Source organism: Bufo bufo, chromosome 1, assembly GCF_905171765.1.
Source record: "Bufo bufo chromosome 1, aBufBuf1.1, whole genome shotgun sequence".
Taxonomy (NCBI): Eukaryota; Metazoa; Chordata; class Amphibia; order Anura; family Bufonidae; genus Bufo; species Bufo bufo.
Genome location: NC_053389.1, coordinates 394,632,030 through 394,650,461, shown reverse-complemented (window position 1 = coordinate 394,650,461; position 18,432 = coordinate 394,632,030). Strand labels below are relative to the sequence as shown.

The 18,432-nt window shown below is 43.4% G+C and overlaps 1 protein-coding gene across 4 annotated transcripts in view; it reads right to left on the bottom strand.

The window, feature by feature from the left end:
• The window catches only part of LOC120977767 (E3 ubiquitin-protein ligase RNF14-like), a 152,822-nt gene that overhangs the window by 110,349 nt on the left and 24,041 nt on the right, over positions 1 to 18,432 (bottom strand). For 2 of the 4 annotated variants that reach the window (XM_040405865.1, XM_040405888.1), the window contains exon 2: positions 5,656 to 5,745. The gene's annotated coding sequence lies outside the window, so the exon portion shown is untranslated. Of the gene's footprint in view, positions 1 to 5,645; positions 5,746 to 18,352; positions 18,373 to 18,432 lie in introns of those variants that run through there. The other 2 variants (XM_040405873.1, XM_040405879.1) reach the window with 2 other exon arrangements.

The window sequence follows — 18,432 nt, the reverse complement described above, 5'->3', positions numbered from 1 at the left end:
ATAGCGATATATTAAAATATAATAGTGTTCCTTACTTTGATCCAGCAGTTTAGTCAAAAAACGAAGTTTTATCATATGCAAATTCGGTCTCTACCAGCAAGTAGGGAGTCTACTTGCTGGTAGCTGCTGCAGAAATCCGCCCCCTCCTCTTGTTGATTGACAGGGCCAGCCGGGATCTCCTCCTCCGGCCAGCCCTGTCGGCATTTCAAAAATCGCGCGCCCGTGTTGAATCTGCGCAGGCGCTCTGAGATGAGGAGGCTCGTCTCCTCAGAACTCCCTCAGTGCGCCTGCGCCGATGACGTCTTCTATTTCGATGATGTCATCGGCGCAGGCGCACTGAGGGAGCTCTGAGGAGACGAGCCTCCTCATCTCAGAGCGCCTGCGCAGATTCAACACGGGCGCGCGATTTTTGAAATGCCGACAGGGCTGGCCGGAGGAGGAGATCCCGGCTGGCCCTGTCAATCAACAAGAGGAGGGGGCGGATTTCTGCAGCAGCTACAAGCAAGTAGACGCCCTACTTGCTGGTAGAGACCGAATTTGCATATGATAAAACTTCGTTTTTTGACTAAACTGCTGGATCAAAGTAAGGAACACTATTATATTTTAATATATCGCTATATAACAAATTTAACTAGCCCAAAAAAAAATCACTTTAGTGGGGTGACAGAAACCCTTTAAGGACTCGGCAAACATGGTGTACCGGTAAGTCCTACATCTTTAAGGGGTTAATCATAACCTGCGATTATGATTAAGGAACATGTAAGGTCCGAAACATGTTAACCGTCCATGGTGGTGGGTATAGATACATGCTGTACGTGATTTTATTTTGAAGACCAATAAAGACGAGCAACCGTGTGGATTTACCTGTGTGCTGGAAAGTTTCCTTTTCACTGTATAGCTCTGAGGCTAGTGACTGACTGCAGCAGTGTCCTAGGTATACAGGTACATCATGGCTGCAGTGATCGAAGCAACAAAGCTGGAAGCGGCTGGGGATAAAATAGGGACGTAAATGTTCTTTTATTCTTTTAAACCTTTCTAAAGCTTAAAAACAAGAAAACGGAGCTCATAGTACCAAAAGTAAAAATATACTTTATTGTGACATATAAAAAATTGTATATATAGGTAAAGATGCAAGTAAATGATATGCCATTAAAAAGTGAATGGGAGCAGAAAAAGAGCGCCACCCTGGGATAGCACACGGGTCAATTGTAAAGCATGTAGGTATGGATTGATTAAAAATACGTGGTACAATGACCAACCTATGACCAAAGTACAGTGTGATAACCTTAATACACAGGTGAGTTAACAGTCAAAAATAGACCTGTACGGCAAAAGACAGGGTTTGTATTGCGAGTGCAATGTGAAGAGTAAAAAACCCCAGTAGGACACGGTATAGTGTATCGCCTGGGTCAAATGCCGTATAGGTAAAAGAAGAACAGAGACTCACCTGTTTATTTTCACAGATTCTAGACCTCGAGATCACTATGGACTACAGGGCCAGAGAACTTTCCTGGCTTTCTCAACTTGATGCCGTTTTTAAAGATGAAGGAGCAGTGAGTGGTCCCAGGGGTGGCATGATTAAAGAAACCCAAAATTCATTACAACAACTGCTACACAAAAGAGCACGCACATGGTGGAATAAGGCTTTCCTGGAAAAATATCTCCAGAGAGGCCTTATCCTCCGTGGCCTGAGGATACAGGTCTTTCCCTCTTTTCCCATAGAGGATGAAAATTTTGTCTCCAAATGGGAAGATACCTGCAATCAGGGCTCCTTTAAGTTCATGGAGCTTTTGATTGGTCATAATAAAAAAAGTCTGGAACAGATGGACATAGAAATCGACCAATTACAGGCACGTCTGTCTAGTGACTGCAGCACAGAACTTCTGAAAAACTTCCAGGAACAACTAGACACAAAATACCCAATTTGGGAAAAAGAAATCCAGAAGGTAAAAATTAAGAAATTTGCTAGGGACAGCAATGATGTGCAACAAAATCGCATCTACAAATGGAAAAACAGAGAACTCAACAGAAACAGGTCCCGCAGTAGATCATCTTCAGTATCCTCTGCAGCATCAGTAGGAGATTCCCAGCCACAAGGCACTAATCCAACTCGCCTGACTCGCAATAAGAGAAAGATGGAACATGGGAATGGACCTGGGAGGAAAAGGCAACCGGAGTCAACCGCTAGTGCTAGACATCCGGATAATGAGCCTAAGGTAATTAATTTATCTGGTCATGTGTTCTCTAATATAGATACTTCCCTGTTGGAGAAAGGTCTATCATATGCACCAAGCTCCAGATTTGATTGTTTTACAGCCATCAAAGATTTGCACCTTTTTGGGCGCTCTTTGATGATGAAGAGGTGGCATACCAGGGGTGATTCTTCTGAGACCCTAATACCGGGGATGAACAACAAGCTCTCCATATTTTGGAGGATTTGCTGTTAGAACAGGAGGGACCTGCCACCAATATTGCAAATGAGATACCATTGGAGATAAGAAAGAAGTCCAGGAAATTTCCCCCTTTGTCGCTATGTCCTGCAATTGACCGTTTTAGTTAAAATGGTCAGTAAAGACTTTGAGCATATTTCTACGTCTGTTCGACGTGATAATCTTGATAGGGACCAACGACAAAGTCTTGATAAACTCAAAAATATGTCAGATGTTATCTACAAACCTGCCGACAAGGGGGGAAATTTGGTGGTTTGGCCCCATAATATGTATCTAGCAGAAGCTTATCGGCAATTGAAGAATCAAACTTGCTATCAGAAATTAACCTTTAACCCCTCTATTTCCTTTAGAGGTGAATTAATGAAAATCTTGGGACACTGGGCTGGAGAGGAATATCATCTCCAAACAGATGTATGAAGCTCTCATCGTTCAGGAACCGTCTATCCCAACTTTATACCTGTTACCCAAAGTCCACAAGAACACCTCTGTACCTCCAGGTAGGCCCATCATATCTGGGTGCAATAGTATGGTAGAGAATATCTGTAAATTATTAGATTTCCACCTAAACCTATTGTGGAAACTCTACCCTCGTATGTTAGGGACACATCTGACTTTTTGCAGAGGATACAGGGAATTACCCTTGATGAGGATACTATTATGGTGACCTGTGATGTAGAATCCCTCTACACCAGTATCCAACACTTGGATGGTTTGCAGGCAGTAGAATATTTCCTCTCTGCCAGCAGTATGCCAAGGGATTTTTCTTCCTTTCTGCTACAACTCCTAAAGTTCGTACTGATGAGGAACTTTTTCTCCTTCAATGGGTCCTTTTTCCTGCAGCTCCAGGGGACAGCTATGGGGGCGGCATGCGCGCCCTCGTATGCGAATCTGTTCCTGGGGCTGTGGGAGAGGGACCTTTTCCTGTCAGACAGACACGTCATCATGGACCGCGCCATTCTATGGGCGCGGTACATAGATGACGTTTTCTTGATCTGGCAGGGAACTGAGGGACAACTCCATGATTTCTTTAAGTTACTTAACACTAACTCCAGAAACATTAAGTTGACATATACGTATCACAAACAGAGAGTCGATTTTCTGGATGTATCTGTGTTCAGGGATGCTGGCGGTCATCTCAGGACCGACGTTTTCCATAAAGAGACGGCTGTTAATGCTTACTTGCATGCAACCTCTCCGCACCCCAAAAGTACCATCTCTGCCATCCCTGTTGGCCAATTCTTACGCATTCGTCGGATATGCTCCGACGATGCAACTTTCGAGAAACAGGCCAGCGAATTAAAGGACCGCTTCCTTAGGAGAGGCTATAGCCATCACTCCATCAAAAAAGCATATTTGCGAGCTAAGGTACAACAACAAACACAATTGTTACAAACCAAAAGAGACAAGGTACCCGACAAAATAATTTGATTTATAAGCACAATACCACTCACATTGGGATGAAATTAGGAAATGTCTAGCTTCGCATTGGCCCATTTTACTGACAGATCCTGTTTTGGAAAAACTTCTGTCTACACGACCCCTTGTTACAGCACGTAGGGCTAACACGCTACGAGATAATTTATTCAGAAGCTACCTACAACCAGCATCCCCCCAACTTTTTGTCGGACAAGGCAGTCCAAAGACTGGCTTTAGACCTTGCGGCAGATGTGCCGCATGCCCTAATATGGAGCGATCGTTTGACTTCATGGATTTCTCTAGAACCAGGTCCTTTAAGATCCATCAGTCCCTTACATGCTCTAGTTCGAGGGTGGTATATTATGCCTTATGCCCATGCCCCAAGATATATGTGTGCTTGACAACACGCAAACTAAAAATCTGCGTACGGGAACATGTAAAGGACATCCTTAACGCACAGGAAACAAAAGAGGATGAGGTCCTCAAACCAATTGCGAGACATTTCAAAGAATTTCACTCGTGCAATCCGAGACTTCTTAAGGTCAGAGGGATTGACTGTATCCAGATTGACCTACGTGCAGGCAATGTATCCAAGAGGCTAGCTCAAAAGGAGAGCCACTGGATCTGGACCCTTGGGACCTTACGTCCCAGGGGCCTAAATGATAATTTGGATTTCTCATCTTTTTTGTAACCGCTGGGCCCACGCCTGTGGATCCCACTACTTTTCTTTTAATACACTTTTTTAGTTACTATTTTTCATGAATTTTTCTTAATATGTTCTCTCTCTCCATTACCTTTTTCTTTCACAGGACGCCACATCTTCATGACTCCTATTGACCTATACTTGCTATTATTGGACTTCCCTTCAGCCTGCTATTTTTGCTATTTGAGTACTTGTTGGATCATGTTCTTTGTACAGATCTGTGTGTAAAAGCGCGCCGGTTTGCATATCATTCATTCATTCTCTATCTATCATGTCTGGTTTTCTTTTCTTTCTATATTTTACAAAATGTATATCTCATTTTGCAATTAGGTCTTCATGTGCACTGTCACATCCACTGTTCTTTTCCTTTTTATCAATCCATACCTACATGCTTTACAATTGACCCGTGTGCTATCCCAGGGTGGCGCTCTTTTTCTGCTCCAATTCACTTTTTAATGGCATATCATTTACTTGCATCTTTACCTATATATACAGTTTTTATATGTTACAATAAAGTATATTTTTACTTTTGGTACTATGAGCTCCATTTTCTTGTTTTTTCGCTATTTCACTCGGGAGCTTGTACCGAGTTATAAACTACGGGTGTCCTTTGTGGTTACATTGGGTGGGCACTGTTTTCCACCTCCCTTAGGGACGCCCTTGGTCTTCTTTGTTTTCCCTTTCTAAAGCTTGCCTGATCCTCGCTGACCTCTGATTCCTGATGCCTCTCAACACACAGGAAATGCTGCTCCACGAATCAGCAGGGGATCAGTGGAGGTAACCATTATAGACGGTGAACCCCTTTAATACTGTAACTTAAGCGGCCACTGTATAATGCCGCAGCTGAAATGTTAAGTATACTGTATACATATATACCAGGAAAATCTCTAACATAAAAACTAACAAAAGCAAAAAATGAGAAGTGAAAAACTTCTGGAACTGCTGCAACTTGTTGGTGCTCTCTACTGAGGAAGATAAAATGCACTTGTAACAGGCGGTATCTGAAGTCACTGTGGGTATCTTTGCTGAATATAGGAATGGATCACAGCAGATATGTGAAGGAAACCATACATTACCATAGATTACCTTGATGATGGATGGAGTTGTATGACTGGTAGCAAAGGTAACTAAAGCAATAGATGATCCAGACCAGATAGACACACCGCCATTATAGAACTAGTAAAAGATATAAAGGGCATTTGTTAACTATTTATATCAGATTCAGACAGGTATAACGTGTATAATCTACATACTATACGACACACACAAGAAAAGCCCCCACTGAAAATAAAGGGATTATTTCCCTAAAGATGAATGACCTATTCCTGTGGGCCCCATCGATCAGTAGAAAGAAGGTACAGAGTCCATCATTCCTACTCACTGCACAACTGCAGTGGAGTGAAATTTGGATGGAGTAGTGGTCACATATGCGCCATGCTGCATTTAAAGTCTATGGGGCTGCTGGAGACAGATGAGTACAACCAATGACAGTTTCTACTGCACTCACAGACATTGAAATCATGCAGCTTTCACTCTGGCCAGTAGGCCTAATAACATGCTTTGTAGGGATCACTTTTCAGAAATCATCTCATTATTATACGAGAAAATCTATGGCACTCCAGATGATTTTTGATGCTTTTAATCCAAAGGTTATATACACTTAATTCATATTCATACAATCAATTAATATCCAAAAATTTCACTTGAATATTAGGCCGTTCATAGAGACCTGCGGCATGCTTATCTCCAGGTATCACGGCTTCACATCCTACAGTGCGTATGCGCACGCAGCCTCACGTAGTGACGTCAATTCCAGGCAGCGTCATCCACTGTTGAGGTCGGTAGTGGCTGTGGGATCTCTCACTATCTGAACTGGAAGAACTCAATACCGATGAAGTTAGGATCATAATACTTGTAGACCCGATTCAGTCTGCAGTCCTGTTCGGCGCCTATCATTATAACCAATATACACACACATCTCTCATTATTCTACATACATATCTGTACCATAATATATCCATAGTGAATATATTTTCCCCAACGTTTCGCCTTGACCGAAACGTTGGGACTATGAACGGCCTAATATTCAAGTGAAATTTCTTAATATGAATTGATTGCACGAATATTTATTAAGTGTATATAACCTTTGGATTAAAAGCATCAAAAATTATCTGGAGTAGCACAGATTTTCTCTTTTAATTTTGAGTGACACTGGTTCTCTATGAGGACCCAAAACTGATATATACAATGCACAGATCTCATAATCTCTACCTTCTCATAATAATTAGTGATGAGCAAAGCAATCTTCTGATGTTACATCCAAAGTCACTTCATCAAAAACTTCCTATTAATACTGTATGGAGATCCAACTGGTACCTCAGAACCAAAGCAGAGTTCGCTTTTAAGTTTTAAAGTGGTTTTACACTTTAAAAATCAATTACCGAAGTTATTAAATGAAGTCACGCGTGACTTCGTGAATAACTTAATTTGGCTCATCGGAGCCCATACATTCTAATACTGTACGGAGACGAATCTCCATACAGTATTATTTCGAATTTTTGAATGAAGCGACTTGGGATGAAAGGGTTTCTGTCATGAGAAATAACATTATGTAGCTGACTGATATTAGCGATGTGCTAATGTCAGCAGTACAGAACAGTGGGCTTTATATCTCTCTGCCTGCCACCGTTCTCTTAAAATGAAGACTTTTAAAATATGCTAATGAGCCTCTAGGTGCTATTAGGGCATTGCTTCAGCACCTAGAGGCTCGGTCAACTCACCCTTTGGCACGCCCATGTACACTTGATTGACTTTCTAATTCTCCTCATCGTCCCGTAAATCCCGTGCCTGCGCCGCCTGTTTAGTATCCCGGCAGCAGGAGCGCGTCCTTCACTCACTGCCCCTACGCCGAATACGGGCGGCGCAGGCGCGGGATTTACGGGGCGATGAGGAGAACTCGAAAGCCAATCAAGTGTACAGTCGTGGCCAAAAGTTTTGAGAATGACACAAATATTAGTTTTCACAAAGTTTGCTGCTAAACTGCTTTTAGATCTTTGTTTCAGTTGTTTCTGTGATGTAGTGAAATATAATTACACGCACTTCATACGTTTCAAAGGCTTTTATCGACAATTATATGACATTTATGCAAAGAGTCAGTATTTGCAGTGTTGGCCCTTCTTTTTCAGGACCTCTGCAATTCGACTGGGCATGCTCTCAATCAACTTCTGGGCCGATTCCTGACTGATAGCAACCAATTCTTTCATAATCCCTTTTGTCAGAATTTGTGGGTTTTTGTTTGTCCACCCGCCTCTTGAGGATTGACCACAAGTTCTCAATGGGATTAAGATCTGGGGAGTTTCCAGGCCATGGACCCAAAATGTCAAAGTTTTGGTCCCCGAGCCACTTAGTTATCACTTTTGCCTTATGGCATGGTGCTCCATCGTGCTGGAAAATGCATTGTTCTTCACCAAACTGTTGTTGGATTGTTGGAAGAAGTTGCTGTTGGAGGGTGTTTTGGTACCATTCTTTATTCATGGCTGTGTTTTTGGGCAAAATTGTGAGTGAGCCCACTCCCTTGGATGAGAAGCAACCCCACACATGAATGGTCTCAGGATGCTTTACTGTTGGCATGACACAGGACTGATGGTAGCGCTCACCTTTTCTTCTCCGGACAAGCCTTTTTACAGATGCCCCAAACAATCGGAAAGAGGCTTCATCGGAAAATATGACTTTGCCCCAGTCCTCAGCAGTCCATTCACCAAACTTTCTGCAGAAGATCAATCTGTCCCTTATGTTTTTTTTGGAGAGAAGTGGCTTCTTTGCTGCCCTTCTTGACACCAGGCCATCTTCCAAAAGTCTTCGCCTCACTGTGCGTGCAGATGCGCTCACACCTGTCTGCTGCCATTCCTGAGCAAGCTCTGCACTGGTGGCACTCTGATCCCGCAGCTGAATCCTCTTTAGGAGACGATCCTGGCGCTTGCTGGACTTTCTTGGACGCCCTGAAGCCTTCTTAACAAGAATTGAACCTCTTTCCTTGAAGTTCTTGATGATCCTATAAATTGTTGATTGAGGTGCAATCTTAGTAGCCACAATATCCTTGCCTGTGAAGCCATTTTTATGCAATGCAATGATAGCTGCACGCGTTTCTTTGCAGGTCACCATGGTTAACAATGGAAGAACAATGATTTCAAGCATCACCCTCCTTTTAACATGTCAAGTCTGCCATTTTAACCCAATCAGCCTGACATAATGATCTCCAGCCTTGAGCTCGTCAACATTCTCACCGTTCTCAACGTTAACAAGACGATTACTGAAATGATCTCAGCAGGTCCTTTAATGACAGCAATGAAATGCAGTGGAAAGTTTTTTGTGGGATTAAGTTAATTTTCATGGCAAAGAAGGACTATGCAATTCATCTGATCACTCTTCATAACATTCTGGAGTATATGCAAATTGTTATTATAAAAACTTAAGAAGCAACTTTTCCAATTTCCAATATTTATGTAATTCTCAAAACTTTTGGCCACGACTGTACGGTGAGTTGAACAAGCCTCTAGGTGCTGAAGCAATGCCCTAATAGCACCTAGAGGCTCATTAGCATATTTTAAAAGTCTTTATATTAAGAGAACGGTGGCAGGCAGAGAGTTATAAAGCCCACTGTTATGTACAGCTGACATTAGCACATCGCCAATGTCAGTCAGCTACATACCGTTATTTCTCATGACAGAAACCCTTTAACCCCTTGGAGGGGTTGTCCGGGATCTGGGACCTTTGTCCTATAGTACTGCAGTGTCACCGACATCAACAACACCCATGTCCTACCTGATGAACTTACTTCTAATGCCCCCTTTTGCTCCAATAAATTCTCTGCCGGAAGTGAGGGTTTTCTTTCACTCAGTGACATACTGGGTCCCTTGCAGAGGAGGAAATCTTCCTCTTCCACTGCTCAGGGAGCCCGGTGACGTCACTGCCAGCCTAGCTAATTATGCAAAAGTATTGGAGGGGCGGTAACTAGCCTGGCCGAGATCCCGCTAAGCTCCGCCCCCTCCAGTCCGGTGACGTCACCGGGTGCCAACAAGGGACCAATCAGAGTGGTCCCTTGCCCACGCTCACTCCAATTGGTTGGTCTATGCAGACCAACCAATTGGAGCGCGGTACTGTGAAAATGCTGATTTCAGGCTGCAATCTCCACTCAGAGTGGAGATCGCTGCCTGAAAGCAAGTAAGTGCCCCCAGTTCCCTTTATAAAATAAAAGGCCCCCTCATATGTGCCCCAGTGCCGGTCATCAAATAAATCCCCCCTCAAGTATGGGCCCCCATTGTCCTCGATCGCCCCCATGTTCCTCCGCTACTGCTACTGCTGCCCTGGAGCTGCTGACATTTGCAGAGAGAGTGACAGTGTTAGCTGTAATTTACAGCTAACACTCGTCTCCAACACCCCAAATCCATGCTGGCACTGATCTGTGGTCTTTAACCCCGTAGATGCCGCGGTCAGCACCCGAACCTGAACCTTTCTGTAAAAGTTCGGGCTCGTGTTCGGGTAATATTAATATACCATCGGATCGGAGTTTTCTCCAATCCGATGGTATATTTTAACTTGAAGCGTCCCCATCACCATGGGAACGCCTCTATGTTAGAATATACCATCGGATTTGAGTTTGATCGTGAAAACTCAGATCCGACAGCATATTCTAACACAGAGGCGTTCCCATAGTGATGGAGACGCTTCAAGTTAGAATATACTGAACTGTGGACATAACTGCCCCCTGCTGCCTGGCAGCACCTGATCTCTTACAGGGGGCTGTGATCCGCACAATTAACCCCTCAGGTGCCGCACAGACCTTTAACTTACCAGTAAGAGGAGCGACCGGCCGGCCACAGACAGCGCAGGTAAGTATAATGCTTCTAAAATTGCTAAGTAACCATGGCAGCCAGGACTGCAGTAGCATCCTGGCTGCCATGGTAACCGATCGGAGCTCCAGCGATTAAACTGGGACTCCAATCGGAACTGCCGCTCCACTGCCACCAATGATGGGGGGGAGGGGGGTTGTTAACCTGTGGCCACTGCCACCAATGATTTTAATTAGGGGTGGGGGGGGAGAGGGGGGCCGCACTAACCACCAATGATTTTAATAGGGGGGGGCACACTGGCCACCAATGATTTTAATATTGGGGAGGGAGGGAGGGGGGGCCGCACTGGCCACCAATGAATTTAATATAGGGAGGGGGGGCCGCACTGGCCACCAATGAATTTAATACTGGGGAGGGAAAGGGGGGCCGCACTGGCCAACAATGAATTTAATACTGGGGAGGGAGGGAGGGAGGGAGGGGGGGGTCGCACTGGTCACCGATGAATTTAATACTGGGGAGAGAGGGAAGGGGGGCCGCACTGGCCACCAATGAATTTAATACTGGGGAGAGAGGGAGGGGGGGCCGCACTGGCCACCAATGATTTTAATAGGGGGCGCCGGACTAACCACCAATGATTTTAATACTGGGGAGGGTGCGGCACCTGAGGGGTTAATTGTGCGGATCACAGCCCCCTGTAAGAGATCGGGTGCTGCCAGGCAGCAGGGGGCCATTATGTACACAGTTCTTAGTATATTCTAACTTGAAGCGTCCCCATCACCATGGGAACGCCTCTATGTTAGAATATACTGTCGGATCTGAGTTTTCACGATCCTGAAAACTCAGATCTGAAAAAGCTAATACTATTATTTTCCGTTATAACCATGTTATGACGGAAAATAATAAAGTGAAGTTCGGGTCCCCATTGACTTCAATGGGGTTCGGGTTCGGCTCCAATTTCGGATCAAGTTCGGGTCCCATCTAGGTGTTCGCTCAACTCTATTAAAAATAAATAAAAATAAAAAAATAAAAATTTATATAAAAATTGTCTTTTCTCATATCCATTCATTTTACGCCATTTAAATTTTTTTTATAAATAAAAAAACTACACATATTAGGTATTGCCACGTCCAAAATAACCGGCTCTATAAATATATCACATGATCCACCATGTCCGTACGGCCGCCGGGACGGATCCAGATCCTTTCAACTTGAATGGGTTCGTGATACCTCCGTTTCACATAACAGTATTGCATAAATTATTTTTTTTCGGTGCGGAGGCATGGCTAGAAACGCCGTAGTGCTTCCACGGGGTTCCGCTGCGTACTTCTGCACCGCATCTCCATGATTGCGGACACTTTCAAGTGAATGGGTCCGTGATCCGTGTTACACACGGCCACTTGACGTGTATTGTGGACCCACTGTATGTGGGAGACAATACGGCCATGGCTGGGCAGCCACAGTGTACATGAGCCCTAATGGACTGACCGTTTGTTTAGACAAATTTCTGATGGCACACAGACGGCATTTGTATTTTGAGGAACCGCAATTTAACGCCCGCATAAGGCCTTGTTTGCACGACTTGGTGCAACCCGTGCTCGTGCTGTAGACCGCAAATCTAGGTCCACAATGCACCGTGATGCACTTAAATGGGTCCACGATCCAACTGTTCCGCAAAAAGATAGAGCAAGTTCTATCTTTTCGTGGTGCTGAGGCACAGAATGGAACCCCTGGAAGCACTCCATAGTGTTTCCTTAGTGATACATTCCGCGCTTCTGTTAGGCTCCATTCCGCATCTCCGGATTTGCAGACCCATTGAAGTGAATGGGTCTGCATCCGTGATGTGGAATGCACACGGAACGGTGCGTGTATATTGCAGATCCGCCAATGTGGACAGTTGTTTTTCCCGGAGTCCGTTCTGTTTTTTTTTCGGATAGGATGGGGACCCATTCAATTCAATGGGTCAGTAAAAAAATGATGATAGGTGTTTTGCATTGTCCGTGGTTTCCATAAGAAAAAAAAAAATAATAGTGTATGTCCGACTTTTTTCTCATTTGCGGACAAGCCTACGAAAAAAAAACTGGCATAATTTTTTTTTGCTGCTGCCCGATTTGTGGACAGCAACAAACAACTGTCGTGTGCATGTAGCCTAAGGCTACTTTCACACTAGCGATTTGGTTTCCGTTTGTGAGATCTGTTCTGGGGACCACACAAGCGGTCCAAAACAGATCAGTTTTGCCCTAATGCATTCTGAATGGAAAAGGATTCGCTCAGAATGCATCAGTTTGCCTCCGTTCCGTCTCCATTCTGCTCTGCAGGCTACTTGCAGTGTTTTGGTGTCCGTCTGACGAAACTGAGCCAAACGGATCCGTCCTGACACACAATGTAAGTCAATGGGGACGGATCCGTTTTCACTGACACAATGTAGCACAATAAAAAAAGGATCCGTCCTCCATTGACTTTCAATGGTGTTCGAGAGGGATCCGTATTGGCTAAGGTAAAGATAATACAAACGGATCCATTCTGAGCAGATGCAGACGGTTGCATTATAGATGCGGATCCGTCCATGATGGATCCACACCAAACGCAAGTGTGAAAGTAGCCTTATCTGTGTAGCAGAGCAAAAGAGGGGACATTGTAAAACAACTTTATCATTGCTTGGATAGATTACTATAAATTGGTTATTGTAATGATGAATGTAAACATAAAAGGAATGCAGTATAAATGATGTACCATTCTGGATGTGGATTCACTGTCTGCCTCTCTGCTCTGCAAGCACTGGAGGAGGAGATTATGGGGAAGAAATATGTAAGAGGGGGGCGGATCTATGGAGGAGTGAATAATGTGCAGGAGGCTGAATATGTATGAGGGGGGTGGATGCAGGGAGGTGATCTTACTCTGTAGAAACCACCTGCTGCTGAGCTGCACTTGGACACACAATGCTTTGCAGCAGGAAGTGATGGCATACATAAACAGATATAAACAGTCTGTTGGGGACTGTAGGAGCAATGCAGCAGTGTCAAAGCTACCTAAAAACATCTTGGGAACATAAACTTGGCTACTAATGGTGAGTAAGCTACTTTAAAAAAAAATGAGTTTGATCCCGGACAACTCCTTTAAGGACTCAGCCCTATTTCACCTTAAAGACCCGGCCATTTTTTGCAAATCTGACCAGTGTCACTTTAAAGGGTTTCTACCACTTCGTTTCACATAATTAGCTTTCAGACACTAGCGATCCGCTAGTGTCTGCTCTACCGAACCATCCTAATATAATTGCTTTTGGGGCAGCCGTTTCGCTAAAAAAAGAACTTTTATTGATATGCTAATGAGCCTCTAGGTGCTATGGGGGCGTCATTAGCACCTAGAGGCTCGGTCTACCTTCACAAACTGCTGCCGCCGCCCAGCGCGTCCCTCCAGCCCGCCCATCTCCTCCGGAATGCGATCCTCCCTGTGAGCGTATGTATTCAGCGCATGCGCGGTGAATGTCTGACCGCTTCCCTGCTCAGACATCTCCACTGCGCCTGCGCCGATGACGTCATAGTGCTCCGAGGAACAGGCGCAGTGGAGATGTCTGAGCAGGGAAGCGGTCAGACATTCACCGCGCATGCGCCGAATACATATGCTCACAGGGAGGATCGCATTCCGGAGGAGATGGGCAGGCTGGAGGGACGCGCTGGGCGGCGGCAGTTTGTGAAGGTAGACCGAGCCTCTAGGTGCTAATGACGCCCCCATAGCACCTAGAGGCTCATTAGCATATCAATAAAAGTTCTTTTTTTAGCGAAACGGCTGCCCCAAAAGCAATTATATTAGGATGGTTCGGTAGAGCAGACACTAGCGGATCGCTAGTGTCTGAAAGCTAATTATGTGAAACGAAGTGGTAGAAACCCTTTAAGTGGTGATAACGCTTTGACTTATCCAGGCCATTCTGAGATTGTTTTTTCGTCACATATTGTACTTCATGACACTGGTAAAATGAAGTCAAAAAAATTTATTTTTATTTATAAAAAAATACCAAATTTACCAAAAATGTTTTTAAAAAAATGCAAATTTCCAAGTTTAAATTTCTCTACTTCTACAGTCAGGTCCATAAATATTGGGACATCAACACAATTCTAAGATTTTTGGCTCTATACACCACCACAATAGATTTGAAATGAAACAAACAAGATGTGCTTTACCTGCAGACTGTCAGCTTTAATTTGAGGCTATTTACATACAAATCAGGTGAACGGTGTAGGAATTACAACAGACAACAGTTTGCATATGTGCCTCCCACTTGTTAAGGGACCAAAAGTAATGGGACAATTGGCTTCTCCGCTGTTCCGTGGCCAGGTGTGTGTTATTCCCTCATTATCCCAATTACAATAAGAAGATAAAAGGTCCAGAGTTCATTTCAAGTGTGCTATTTGCATTTGGAATCTGTTCCTGTCAACTCTCAAGATGAGATCCAAAGAGCTGTCACTATCAGTGAAGCAAGCCATCATAAGGCTGAAAAAACAAAACAAGCCCATCAGAGAGATAGCAAAAACATTAGGCATGGACAAAACAACTGTTTGGAACATTCTTAAAAATAAAGAACGCAACGGTGAGCTCAGCATCACCAAAAGACCCGGAAGACCAGGGAAAACAACTGTGAAGGATGACTGAAGAATTCTTTCCCTGGTGAAGAAAACACCCTTCACAACAGTTGGCCAGATCAAGAACACTCTCCAGGAGGTAGGTGTATGTGTGTCAAAGTCAACAATCAAGAGAAGACTTCACCAGAGTGAATACAGAGGGTTCACCACAAGATGTAAGGAAGGCCAGATTATAGTTTGCCAAACGACATCTACAAAAGCCTTCACAGTTTTGGAACAACATCCTATGGACAGATGAGACCAAGATCAACTTGTACCAGAGTGATGGGAAGAGAAGAGTATGGAGAAGGAAAGGAACTGCTCATGATTCTAAGCATACCACCTCATCAGTGAAGCATGGTGGTGGTAGTGTGATGGCGTGGGCATGTATGGCTGCCAATGGAACTGGTTCTCTTGTATTTATTGATAATGTGACTGCTGACAAAAGCAACAGGATGAATTCTGAAGAGTTTCGGGCAATATTATCTGCTCATATTCAGCCAAATGCTTCAGAAATCATTGGACGGCGCTTCACAGTGCAGATGGACAATGACCCACAGCATACTGCAAAAGCAACCAAAGAGTTTTTTAAGGGAAAGAAGTGGAATGTTATGCAATGGCCAAGTCAATCACCTGACCTGAATCCAATTGAGCATGCATTTCACATGCTGAAGACAAAACTGAAGGGAAAATGCCTCAAGAACAAGCAGGAACTGAAGACAGTTGCAGTAGAGGCCTGGCAGAGCATCGCCAGGGATGAAACCCAGCGTCTGATGATGTCTAGGCGTTCCAGACTTCAGGCTGTAATTGACTGCAAAGGATTTGCAACCAAGTATTAAAAAGTGAAAGTTTGATTTAGGATTATTATTCTGTCCTATTACTTTTGGTTCCTTAACAAGTGGGAGGCACATATGCAAACTGTTGTAATTCCTGCACCGTTCACCTGATTTGGATGTAAATACCCTCAAATTAAAGCTGACAGTCTGCAGGTAAAGCACATCTTGTTCGTTTAATTTCAAATCCATTGTGGTGGTGTATAGAGCCAAAAATGTTAGAATTGTGTCGATCTACCAATATTTATGGACCTGACTGTATAATACATACTAATACCTTCAAAAATAGTTATTACTTTACATTCCCCATATGTCTACTTCATGTTTGGATCATTTTGGGAATGATATTTTATTTTTTGGGGATGTTACAAGGCTTAGAAGTTTAGAAGCAAATCTTGAAATTTTTCAGAAATTTTCAAAAACCCAATTTTTAGGGACCAGTTCAGGTCTGAAGTCACTTTGCGAGGCTTACAGTACATAATAGAAACCACCCAAAAATGACCCCATTCTATAAACTACACCCCTCAAGGTATTCAAAACAGATTTTACAAACTTTGTTAACCCTTTAGGTGTTCCACAAGAATTAATGGAAAATAGAGATACAATTTCAAAATTTCACTTTTTTGGCAGATTTTCCATTTTAATATATTTTTTTTCAAGTTACAAAGCAAGGGTTAACAGCCAAACCAAAGTCAAAATTTATGGCCCAGATTCTGTAGTTTACAGAAACACCCCATACGTGGTCGTAAACTTCTGTACGGGCACACGGCAGAGCGCAGAAGGAAAGGAATGCCATACGTTTTTTGGAAGGCAGGTTTTGCTGGACTGTTTTTTTTTACACCATGTCCCAATTGTAGCCCCCCTGAAGCACTCCTAGAGTAGAAACTCCAAAAAAGTGGCCCCATTTTAGAAACTTCGGGATAGGGTGGCAGTATTGTTGGTACTAGTTTAGGGTACATATGATTTTTGGTTGCTCTATATTACACTTTTAGTGAGGCAAAATAACAAGAAATAGCTGTTTTGGCACCGTTTTTATTTTTTGTTATTTACAACATTCATCTGACAGGTTAGGCTACTTTCACACCTGCGTTCGGGTGTCCGCTTGGGGGCTCCGTTTGAAGAGGCTCACAAGCGGCCCCGAACGCATCCGTCTTGCCCTAATGCATTCTGAGTGTACACGGATCCGCTCAGAATGCATCAGTCTGGCAGCGTTCAGCCTCCGCTCAGCAAGCGGACACCTGAACGCTGCTTGCAGTGTTCGGGTGTCCGCCTGGCCGTGCGGAGGCAAGCGGATCCGTCCAGACTTACAATGTAAGTCAATGGGGACGGATCCGTTTGAAGATGACACCATATGGCTCAATCATCAAACGGCTCCGCCCCCCATTGACTTTCAATGTAAAGTCTGGACGGATCCGTTCAGGCTACTTTCACACTTAGAAATTTTTTTCAACTATAATGCAGACGAATCCGTTCTGAACGGATCCAAACGTCTGCATTATAGGAGCGGATCCGTCTGAGCAGACATCAGACGGACCCGCTCTGAACGGTAGTGTGAAAGTAGCCTTAGATCATGTGGTATTTTTATAGACCAGGTTGTCACGGATGCGGCGATACCTAATATGTATACTTTTTTTATTTATGTAAGTTTTACATAATGATTTCATTTTTGAAGCAAAAAAAAATCATGTTTTAGTGTTTCCATAGTCTGAGAGCCATAATTTTTTCAGTTTTTGGGTGATTACCTTGGGTAGGGTATGATTTTTGCGGGATGAGATGACGGTTTTATTGGCACTATTTTGGGGTGCGTGTGACTTTTTGATCGCTTGCTATTACACTTTTTGTGATGTAAGGTGACAAAAAATGGTTTATTTAGCACAGTTTTTATTTTTTATTTTTTACGGTGTTCATCTGAGGGGTTCGATCATGTGCTATTTTTATAGAGCCGTCGAAACAAACGCGGTGATACCAAATATGTATACTTTTTTTTTATTTATGTAAGTTTTACACAATAACAGCTTTTTTAAAACAAAAAAAAATTATGTTTTAGTGTCTCCATATTCTGAGCCATAGTTTTTTTATTTTATGGGCGATTGTCTCAGGTAGGGGCTCATTTTTTGCGGGATGAGGTGACGGTTAGATTGGTATTATTTTGGTGGGCAAGCGCCTTTTTGATCGCTTGCTGTTGTACTTTTTGTGATGTAAGGTAACAAAAAAATTGTTTATTTAGCACAGTTTTTTTTTTTTACGGTGTTCATCTGAGGGGTTAGGTCATGTGATATGTTTATAGAGCCAGCCAATACGGACGTGGCGATACCTAATATGTATACCTTTTTTTTATCAATTTTTTTCAACTTTGATTTTCGCTTTATTTTTAGTCACTTTGGGACTTGAACTTTTGGGGGTCTAATCCTTTACAATGCATTCCAATACTTCTGTATTGGAATGCATTGGCTGTATGAGTAAATACTGTGTGTATTAGCAGCAGTACCTGAGAGTAGCCAGCAGCATGTTTGTAACGATCATTTTCTTCCTGAAGGCAGATGAAGCAAAAGCTGTAAAAAGTTTAAT